An 11,856-nucleotide genomic window follows, 5' to 3' on the forward strand; every position below is an offset into this window, starting at 1 on the left:
CACCTACATTGAACACCTTCAAGAGTAAATTGGATGCTTATCTTGCTGGGATCCTATGACCCCAGCTGACTTCCTGCCCTTTGCGTGGGGGCTGGATTCGATGATCTCCCGAGGTCCCTTCCAGCCCTAATGTCTATGAAATCTATGGAGCTTTTTATTGTGTGTTACCTACTTTGAGTGTGTAGCTGGTCTTAAGGTAATTGTGCAATTAAACAGTTAATTACACTATGCCTGTAATGTATAAAAGGGGTCTTACATTTGTTCAGCCATGCACACTACTGCATGGCAACACTCTTTTAAAATGGTTTAGTTCTGCAACTATCCACAGCCAGAGTGCTGCCTTTTTCTTTATTTGAATTTATTCTGCTCAGTTAACTATTGAAAACAGACCTGGATTTTTAAACCCCTCTTCAAAAAGTATAGGAGTGTGTGGTGAAAGACTATGCAATAAGAGGAGTGAAAGAAACGAAATATGGTTCTAGATTTCAGCCCTTCACCCTGACCCACAACAGATGCAAGTATTCCCTTCCAGACGAACCCTTGCTGTAATGGGAGTTTATTTGAGTAAAACTGAGTAAGGAGATAAAATAAAGTGTTCATTGCCTCATACAGCCAATAAAAGCAATTCAAAATTTATCAAAGGCCATCCTCAAAAATAAATAAAATACACAAAACACAACCCAACCCCTACTCTGGAAACTATTCAGGAAGGGAACGTAAATATGTTATCAGGTAACGTTGACTCAAATGGGGTATGCATGTTTGCATGATGTATTTAAGTACTCTTCTTAAACATCCAAAGTTGTGTATTATTTCCAAAGTTTTACATCCTGTGAACATGAAGATATGTCTGGTAAACTGCCAGACTAGCAGGCCTGAAAACCAAAGATCTACCAACCCAAACGAGTAGCATGGACAGTGGAGACAGAAGCTTCATCATCCAGTGTGATTTGGTTGTGGGAAAAGAAAGGTAGGCACAGCTGTATTAGGTTTAGATCTTGGCAGCAGAAGTAGCCAAGCAATGAAGAGAGGCTGGCACAGACTAGTAACTGGGCCGCGATCTGTCTGAGGTTTCTGCCTTTATACTGCCAAAAATGTGGCGATTTCGTGCTAATTGCAATAATGGGGTTTTGGTGGTAAAAAAACCTAAGCTATGGTAAGTAAACAGTGTCAACACTCACTTCACAGGGACTATGAAAATCCTTGAGGCTTGCCTATTACTATTAAGTTAACCAGAGAATAAGCAGGATAGACAATGGTCAATCTTCATGACATACTTATGAATTATAATTACAGTATATGCCTCTCACTTTTGCTGCCTGATAAATTGGACTAATTTTGCTTTGTTTTTACAGTTTTTCAGAAAATCCTTATCCATATATAATACAAAGCACTTTGGAATCTATAAGCCTGCCAATACATTGTGATACTAAGTAGCAAATATGATACTAAACACAACGCATACAAAAATGGCATTGTAAAAGGAACTCTTTTGCAGAGGTGCAGCACATAATTGCTGCCAGAGGTATAGCAGTGCAGCGCTGTGCCCTGGGCAGTACTGGTGGCAACAGCACAGCTGACTGCTGCTGTAGCAATAACTATTTTTACATACCCCCAAAGGCAGCATCTGGGTGTGCTGCTGTGGTCCTCTTCCCCCCACCCCAGTTATGCTACTGATTATTGTCACTTTGATGATGAGTACAACATTATATGTAAAGAGTCAAGCAAGAAAATGCTGAATAAACTATTCAATGGTCCTTTCCATTTAAGAAAAGATTACAACATGATAAATAATATCATCAGATACAGGTCACTTAGGGGTCTCAAAAAAATCAGACTTACCACAGAGAAAATGAAATTCTTCCCCCTACTCATGTTACCAACGAAACATTTGTGTTTGGTCTCTTTCTGCCCTTTGTGCCATCCAAAATGCTAGGGAAGACCACATCTTTACTGAGTTTGTCTGGGCAGCCTTGGCTGGCCTCATCAAAGCAGCCTGACAGAGAACTGTGGAATTTTCCTGGGAACACACTGCCATTTTACAGCTAACCGTGAAAAGGCTCAATTGCAGCACTGTCTGCTTTGATCAAGTCTCTCTCTGAATACATCTGGATGGAGCCTGAGACAAGAAGAGCTTAGAAAAGAAGTTGGCTGCTAGCCCCGCTGTGGCTAAAAGAATTTAAACGGGGGGAAAATTCAGTGTGTTATTTCCAGCAAAGGGAAAGATGTGGCCAAGAGATAGCCCATATTTGAGGGAACAGTGTCAATGTATACAGTATAAACACAACTCACTAAAAAAAGGTATTTAAAGCACTGGGTTAGACAAGGTAGGTTTTGAAACCTTTTGCTCCAGCTCCAAATTTGGTGCCAGTTGTAGGCTTGATTCTGCCTTCAGACTGTAGTAAATCAAGAGATACTAAAGTTAATGGATTTTCATTGTGGGTAAAGTGATATCAGAAACCAGCCTGGTTCTCCACCAATTGACAGGCCTCCTATTCTTCAACAATTGGTTCCATTCTGTGAACAGAATTCGAGTACAAGCAACTTCCACCAAAGTGTAAATGCCGCATAAAGTGTAAAGTGATGCCAAATCTGGTCCTTGGTTTCTAACACTACTTCATTACTAATAAACTACTGCAACCTTCTGGGGAGTGTAAGACAGAGAGTACTGCACTGTTTAATAGATGGATAGAACATATAGTAAAAATAACCTATACTAGAAGACCTAATGAAAGACCTTAACTGACTTAATGTTACAATAAATGAAACAGATGTGTTGGTGGAAAGCTTGAGGATCAGATTCTGACCTCACTTGCTCTAGTGAGGATCAAGAGAAACTCCCCCAAGAGCATCTTCCCCAATATAAACAGGATGGTCCTCAAGTAGTCACCAAACGCAACAAGTAGAAGTTGAGGGAGGATGTATAAAGCTGATATTAACTCTTGTTCAGGCTCTTGGAAACTGGTACACTGCAATTTATGTCATCTTCTAATTACACCTGCTTCCTGTAGCACGGCACTGAGGAGCCTGCTACTTGTGGGGCAGCAAGTAAGGAGCCCAGCTGCGGGTTGCCAGGGTAATCAGTGAAGAGTCAGCTGACCAGAAGGGACAGGGCCTCACTCGTATATAACTCCCAGGCTGAGGCCAGGCAGGTGTTTCCTGCTGGCTGCCAAAAGGGGTAGAAACTCGGCTGGCGTGAGGAAAAGGAGGAGGCCAGAATGCTTGGGCAGTTGTTACGGGTGAGAGATGGAGAAACCTTGTGACAGGCTCGAATGTGATTATGGCCAGATGGCTTAGGTTACGTTGTAGCCAAAGGGCTTGAGTTTGTGTTGATGGTTTATGACCGGTGGTGTGGGCAAGGCTATTAGGGGTTGGAGGAGGCCTCATAGGGGACCCACGGTAGCGTGGGGACACTGGTGCTGGAGAGGGCACAGCATTGGGGGTGCATGGACCCCAGCCCCAGTGTGGGCGTGGTAACCCACAGAGCAAGGGGGCAGCGAGAAGCCCAGGGCAAAGGGAGTAGCGTGAGAGACAAGGGCTGTGGTGAGCTCATGCCTGTGGGACACGGTTGTGAGACGAGAGCTGCGGAGAGCCCGAGCACCAGAGAGGGTGCAGAGAGCGAGACAGACCAAACAATGTGTGGTACATCTGCAAGGCTTGGGGCGTGGTACAGGGGTGGTTGGAGCCACGCATAGCCCATAAGGCTGGGGTGCTCAGAACCCCTTTTAGAAGCAAGATGCAGGGTAGCAGGAACACCATGACCAGGAAGATGAGAGGCAGCCTCCCTTTAATATATTTATGATCAAGATGTGGCGGGCAAGAATGAAGGGTGCCTTATAGGTGAACTGGACACGGTGAGGGGTGCTAGGGTAGAGCACAGTGACCTTAGGCCGCCTCCGCCTGGTACATTTTCAATAGCCAAAATACACTGAACATCTAAGACAATATCACTTTGGAGAAACCAGGCCTTCCCCAGTCCCAGTATACTGAGCAGTTACAGGCTTCTGCATCTACTGTGTGGCACTGATGACCGGAACATCAAGAAAGCCTGTGTGGCTAACACATGCAGAAGAAATACTGTGAAAAGTGGACAATATGGGTACTTTGCAACTGTAGTTACTCTGCTTTTAAAGCTGTATGAGGGAGAAATCGGAACCGAACTCTGAAAAACCAAAGTGCACATTCATGAAAAGAAAACGTGCCTTTTAAGCTCCACAAGGCCCAATATATTCTTTCCTTTTGAGCAAGAAATTTGTATGATTTTGGAGTCTTCAGATATTCCACCATTAACTAACCTAACACATGCCTTCTACATACCTTGACATCATTAATTAGTGACCCTCTTCCTTTCTTGTGAAGAGTTAAATTACTGCAGTAACAATGGTAGGTTATTACCTGCCCATTACACTTTTCCAGCTGGTCCAAAAACAGCATTATAAGCACCAATAATAGACATGGCTAGCAACTGAGGAGCAGGAAAGGTAAAACTTAGATAAACTATTGTTCAGGAAGTCTAAAAAAGAGTCTTGAAGACAGAAAAGGCAAGAAGCCTCTTGGGAGCCTTAAAATCATACAGTATGTATGTTGATAAACACAGAGCTTTGCAAGCCACCCTCTTGGTAAGCTTAATAGTGCCTCATGGCGCTCAAAACAACCTCACTTCTCAATTTTTCCATCTCACTGGAGCTGCACTAATTTATACCAGCTGAGAATCTGGCCCATTTTGGGCAAATATAATCTGGAGCTAAGGAGGGACAAATTCATTCATTTTATTGGGATTGCTGCTAAAACAAAGAATGGGAAGGGAAACTAATTGCATTTTGTTCTACATTACTGAAATGTACTCCATCTTAATGTGCTTTTTGTCCAAGGATCTTGGAAAGAAACCATAAAACAGAGCTCTAGTGTAGCATTGCAATGGAATCCAGACCAAGTAACCATATGTTCTTCAGGAAAATAATAGCCTGGAGTAGGGACAGATCCAGGATTTCCCAAAAAGAGGTGCAGGGGCAGCAATCTCCACTGTAGGGGTAGCTGAGTCCCCCAGCTCCCAGCCTTTTCCCCACCCTGCCTCCCACTCTGATGCAGGTATCCCAGGAGCCTCCAGGGACTTTTTTATGCCCCTCCCTTTCCCTTGGTGCTCAGGAGGCACAGTAGGGAAAACAGGAGTGAAGTGGGGGAGGGAAGGGGATATGCCTCTGAGCACCAAGGGGAAGGGAAGTGGGGAATATTCATCTGCATTTTAGTCAAAGTGCCCCCACCTCCATTTTGAAGCACAGGAATGTGGATTAATGAGATGCAGAGGCTGGCTGGAACACGCCAGTTACCACACGCCAGCAGACTTGATTAATCGAGTGTGCTCCAACACACTGTGGCGACTGTGGCGTCAATACCTACACAGTCAGATGGGTCACTAATTGGCTGGAGGGCCACACCCGGACAGTGGTGGTGGATGGGTCTTATTTGATCTGAAGGCATGTGGGCAGTGGGGTTCTGCAGGGCTCAGTCCTCAGGCCTGCACTGTTCAACATCTTCATCAGTGACTTGGACAAGGGGGTAAAAAGCACCTTGTTCTAATTCGCAGATGACACGAAGATGTGGGGGGATGTGGGCACACTAGAAGGGAGGAATAGGCTGCAATTGGACCTGAACAGGTTACAGGGGTGTATGGATGAGAACTGGATGGGTTTCAACACTGACAAGTGCAAGGTGATGCACCTGGGGAGGAAGAACCAGCACCATACCTACAGGCTTGTGAACTCCCTTCTCATCAGTGCAGAGGCAGAAAAGGATCTTGGAGTCATTATTGATGCCAAAATGAACGTGGGCCAACAGCGTGGGGACGCGGTCAGGAAGGCCAACCATAACTTGTCATGCATCCACAGATACATCTTAAGCATGGCCAAGGAGGTGATCCTCCCCCTCTATGCAACACTGGTCAGGCCGCAGTTGGAGTACTGCGTCCAGTTCTGGGCTTGGCACTTCAGGAGGGATGTGGACAACATGGAGAGGGGCCAGAGGAGGGCCATTTGCATGGTCCAGGGGCAGCAGGGCAGGCCCTACGAGGAGAGGCTACGGGACCTGAACCTATTCAGCCTTCACAAGAGAAGGCTGCGGGGGAACTAGTGGCTGTTTACAAAGTAGTTAGAGGGGACCAGCAGGCACTGGGGAAATCCCTGTTCCCCCGTGCACTACCAGGAGTGACCAGGAATAAACAGTCACAAGCTGGCAGAGGGTAGATTCAGGCTAGACATCAGGAGGCACTACTTCAGAGTCAGGGCAGCTAGGATCTGGAACCAACTTCCAAGAGAAGTGATGCTCGCTCCTACCTTGGGGGTCTTTAAAAGGAGGCTGGATGAACACTTCGCTGGGGTCATTTTACCCCAGTACTCTTTCCTGCCATGGCAGGGGGTTGGACTTGATGATCTGCTCAGGTCCCTCCTGACCCTATCAACTATGAAACTATGAAACTGTAATTATAGCATGTCGGAGCAGCCTCCCTGCATGTGTACAAGCACCATAAGGAGCCATCCACCCCTGCCTGCTGTCAGACTAACATGGTTAACTACCTCTCTTTACAGTACATGAGGAAGTAAAGAATATACCTTACTTCTTGTGCTGCAACATCATGAATTCCTGTTTCTGCACATAACAAGGGAGGGTGGGGGGCGGGGAACAGCAGGGAGATCCAGGGGGTGTTCTTTGATATAGTCATACCCCCTTTGATTCCTAGTCTACCCAAAAGTTTAAGACCAACCATCTGGCAGTGGCAGCAATATTTCTAGTCAAGCAGTGCTGAGAGATTCGCTTGACTTCATGGTTCATTTTAATCTGCCAGGTTCCTTCTAAACTCTTCATTCCACAGGTATTAATGACACTGTCTTCTTTTTAGTGGTCTTTAATGGTCCCACTAACTAAGCTAGGCTTTCTCCTGCTATTCTGCTTTGTTAGCTGCTCCTGGTAATGTAGCCCCTATTTCACAGCCCAGCAGACTGTTTTTAAACGCTAGCTAGAATCATTAATTTTGATGTGGAAATAACATTCAGTGAAACACTGGATGCAATGTCTAGATGCTCAAGGTGGCTAGATTTTGTTTTATGAATCTGAAAGTGAGGTACATTTAATTCTAATGACTACAGGACTAATGAACCAACATCTTTTGAATTTTTTGCCTACTTGTTGTGTTTTTATATATAACATATGATATAGAAAATAATGTACATTCCAATAAACCTTTTTTCTTTTGTTTCAATCTTTAACTGAGTAATAGAGCCCTAGGCCCTTCGCGTATTAGTAAAGCTTTTAGTTGTTTGTTTGTTTTTTAACTGGTGAAAAATGGATGTTGCATTATATGTGATGATGCACCACACCATCTGCATTCCACTTTTCAAAGTCTTAGATACACCCAGGAACAAAGCATAGGACCTTTTCCTTCTTCAGTCCTGCAGTAGTCATTATCTTTTAACCTCCTACTGCATAGATTAAAATGATTTGGAAAAATGCCAACTCTGTCCCACTGCTTTCTCACCCACATAACTTTTTCCTCTTACAACTTAGTTGCATAACACATCCCAAGCTATAGAAGCAACAAAGTTTAGCAGTTTAAATCAGATGAGGCTGAATGAAACATGCAAGGCTCCTAACGTTTTGTAGTATAAGGATCATATGCTTAGAAGCTGTTTGCATATACAGGAGGTAAGCAATAAAAAGGTTTCTAAGAAATGGTGGGTGGAACAAATGCAGAAATTTAGTTACCTAAAATTCAGAAGCCAAGATAATCTGATGTGACCAATTTAATTTTCAGGAAAATATCAGTTAGCTGGAGGCTTTAAAAAAGCCTTCTCAGAATTGTTACAGCAACACTAAAATGGAATACAATTAAGTTAATATAAGGCAAAATGCATTTACAGGGTTACCCTTCCCTTTCATTGCGCTAGCAGCAGTCCCAATAAAAATCAATGCATTTGTGCTTTCTTAGCTCAGGATTGTATTTGACCCATTCAGAAAGCCACTACAATAAGAATAGATTGTATTACATTCCCTAGCATTGCTGCTTCTCCAGAGAGCACATTTGAAGAAAATGCAAAACATTGTTGCATCAACAGAAGATTAATAAATGTATACAACATTCTGCATTCTAGAATAAGATCTATTCTAACGCAGTACTGTTTCCCACTCATAATAAAAAGCTCATGGAAATTTTTCAAGCCTCATGAAAGAGGCCATTTGGGTGGACTCAAGTCCTAAAAGAATATTCAGATCTTAATGTATCCAACCTAGTTCTTCCAGCTCTACTTGCTTGTGAATGTTTTATGTGTAGGAGTCAACTGAACTCAAGAAGGCAGCTGGCTGATTTTGTGGGCAGATCCTGGGGCCAATATTTCCAGGGACTGAGCTCAGCCGCCCCCTCCCCCCACCATACCTCTGACTGGCCAAGGGGCCCTGGCAGTCCTGCCCCTCCCTGCAGATTGGCAGATGGCCCAAAACAGCAGCTTAGTTGCTTAACAACGTTTCCCTTAATGGCTTCCATAGGCTTAATCAGGGGATTAAGCCCACAGAAGCCATTAAAGGATGCATGATTAAGCAATCTAAGCATTTAAACTCTAAACTGAGCTATCTTATTAAATTAAAGCTATACACAACATGAATTGTAACTAATACCAACTATATCCACTTTATTAAAGGATCTTTTAAAAAGAAGTGTACTAAAACAGAATGCTAACTTTGAGACAGGCAGTTCATATTAGCTATTAAATGCTAGCATGCTCTACCCAGCAGCAGTTGTTGCAGACATTCTCTGCCTCTTTGGGGTGAACACTTATCCATACACTGACATGGACACTTAGCATCTACTGAGTTCATTGTAATTGCGTGGCAGCATTTTGCGAGGGTGTCGAGATGTGGAAACCAATCACAGAGTCCCAGAACACAGGCACAGGCATCCAGCACTCTTTGACAAAGTTCAGATAAACAGCATGTTCATTGTCATGTTCTTTCCCACATCCAGGGATTAATTTCAGTAACTGAAAGTCACAACTCAAAAGAGGCACCTGGTTGGGATATAAAATGAGAACAGCACTAAGGAAGGAGGCAGCCAGTTGTCTAAACCACAGTGGCAATGATGGGTCATACCTGTAGCACTGGTTCAGCTTCACAGCTATTGCCTGGAAGAGGTCCTGTCTCCACTAGTTTTTCACAAGGATAGCTTAACGGTTCTTGTGATTCCCTGTCTTCATCCCAGCTTGTCAAATGCATCAGCTTGTTGTGTGTGTTGCGGATCACAGCCTATCAGCTTTCAAACCATGTTAGAAGTTCCATGAACTGAGTGGCATTTTCAGCCACAAACAATCACATGATCTTGAATTTCACCTCACCTGAAGAGACTGTGAAGCTTGAGCATGCACTGTGTGCTGGGTGTGATTTCAAGCTCCTTGCTCCCAAACTGCTGATAGTACTTCATATGCTTGGCATGGTAACAGACCACACTGAACCATGAATTCCACCTTGTGAGCACAGTCTCTCATGGCAGCAGCACTTTGACTGGTGAGGGACTCTCTGTACTGGACCTTACAGCCTGGATAGTGCTTGAATGCTTTCTTGAAGGAGGACACAAGGCTATCCACATTGAGGAATGGTGTGTGCGCCAGACATCACTTACTAAAGACAGAATGTGAATATTGTAGGTGACATGAAATGTGTTGGGTATTATTCCTTGGAACACACTGGAGAAAGTCTTACACATATACATGGCATTGTTGGAAAGGAATGCTGAGATCTTGTTAAAGTCTAAGCCATAGCTTACAATTACATTCACTATGGCCTGAGACATGGTAGAAAAATTGACAGACGTGAGGTGGACCAGCTCTGCTTGAAACACAGGTAAGTCCTTGTCTGTCCAGCTCCCCAGTACAAATAAAATGTGCAGCATGTAGTTATCATGAGGGTCAGTGGTTTCATTGGCCACAACAGAGAAGGATTCATACTCTGCCAATGCAGACTTTGTGGACTGTACATGCAAAGCAACTGCTACAATGAGATAGTCTTGGCAAAGCTCATTTGCAAACAGAAAACTGCCAGCATTCAGTACATTTTGGTTCAGGTAGTCTTTTAGAGTGATCAAGTTTCTCCAGCTTGAAATAATATTTTTTTTCTAACAGTACATCAGCTTTTCAAAGGAATAATATTTTTAACAAATAGCTATTTGGGCCTCAAGGACAAGGCCTGGGCTCATGGCCTGCAAGGCCTGCCCTCACACCCTAAACAAAAATCAAAACACAAAGAAAAAAGTAGTATGTACATATATACAGTTCTGCCAGTGGGGACACCCCGGGGGGCCTCAGGACATTAGGGGTCAGCCTGCATGGACAAAACCCGAGGTCTCAGCTTGCTGGACCCACCCACACACCCTGAGCAGGTGGTGGCATCACAGGGCAAGGAGCAGGCATCCCTTCTCAGCTTGGCACAGTGCTCCCTCGACAGCCCAGCATTCCTCAAAGTGGGCACTGTCTGCCGGAGGACCACATGTTTGAACTCAAATGAGAGGCGGGCCTGCACCAGCAGGCAGAAGAGCTGCAGGGCACTGTCCATCCCAGTGCCAGCGAGCTGGTTTCACCAGCTCTTCAGGGTGGCCATCTTGGCCTGGCCCACCAGGAAGTTGGCCAGGCTGACTGTGCCTCACTCAGCCGCCCAGTATGGGAAAGAGTAGAGGTAGGTGTCCTCTGAAAAGTCCTGGCCCAGTGCCCGAAGCAGCACCTTGAGGGTGGTAAAGAGCGGCCGCAGCTGGGTTCAATCAAAGAAGGCATGGAAAATGTTTTCTTCCAGCACCCCCGGGCAGAACAGGCAAGCCGCCAAGGCCATAGGTCCACATGGCACACAAAGGTGCCAGTGGCCAGGATGCCATGCACCAATCTCCACTGCAGGTTGCCAGTCTTCTTAGCGGTGGGTGCCATGTACAGTGTGTGCTACGCTGGGGTCAGGGCAGCCGGCCAGCACCTGGGCATGCCCGTGTTGCTTCTGGGGGGCACAGGAAGCTTCAGCAGTGTGTTGGGCTGGTCAGCCAGCTCACTGGCCACTGCTGGAATGACCGGCAATGGTGGGAAGGCATCACCCACAGCGTCCGCGATGGGGAGGGCCTAGAGGTAGCCTTCCAGGGTGGCTGCTGCCTCCATCAGGAGGGGAGCCTGCAGAAGCTGGCCCATGGAGCGGACAGAGCGCAGGACCTCAGCTGACTGCCAGCCCAGCTGAGCAGGCTCCAGGAGGTGCCCTCGATGAGGGCAGTCACGAAGCTGGCAGAGGCCAGACTCGGCACGACAGGGAGAAATTACTAAAGAGGAGTACACCTCCTCAGCTTATAGTTGTAGAGAGGCAGTTAGAAAGGCCAAAACTACCATGGAGCTGAGGATGGCATTCCAAGTTAAGGATAACAAAAAATTGTTTTTCAGATATATAGGGAGTAAAAAGAAGGCCCAGGGTGGTATAGGACCACTACTGAATGGGAAAAAAGCAATTGGTGACAGACGGGGGGGAACAAGGCTGAACTCCTCAATGAGTTCTTTGCCTCAGTGTTCCTAAACAAGGGGCAAGACAAGTCTCACAATGGGATCATAGATAGACAACACCAGGGCACAGACCACCAAGCGTTGACCCTGAGATGGTGCAGAGTCACTTGGAAGGACTGGATGCATTTAAGTCAGCAGGCCGGGATGAACTCCATCCAAGAGTACTGAAGACACTCGCTGATGTCAGTGCACAGTCACTGGCAAGAACTTTGAGCACTCGTGGCACACAGGCCAGGTCCCGGAGGACTGGAAAAGGGACAATGTCCCTATTTTCAAGAAGGGGAGGAAGGAGGATCCA

The sequence above is a fragment of the Crocodylus porosus genome, unplaced genomic scaffold, assembly GCF_001723895.1.
Source record: "Crocodylus porosus isolate Cpor-Errol unplaced genomic scaffold, CroPor_comp1, whole genome shotgun sequence".
Taxonomy (NCBI): Eukaryota; Metazoa; Chordata; order Crocodylia; family Crocodylidae; genus Crocodylus; species Crocodylus porosus.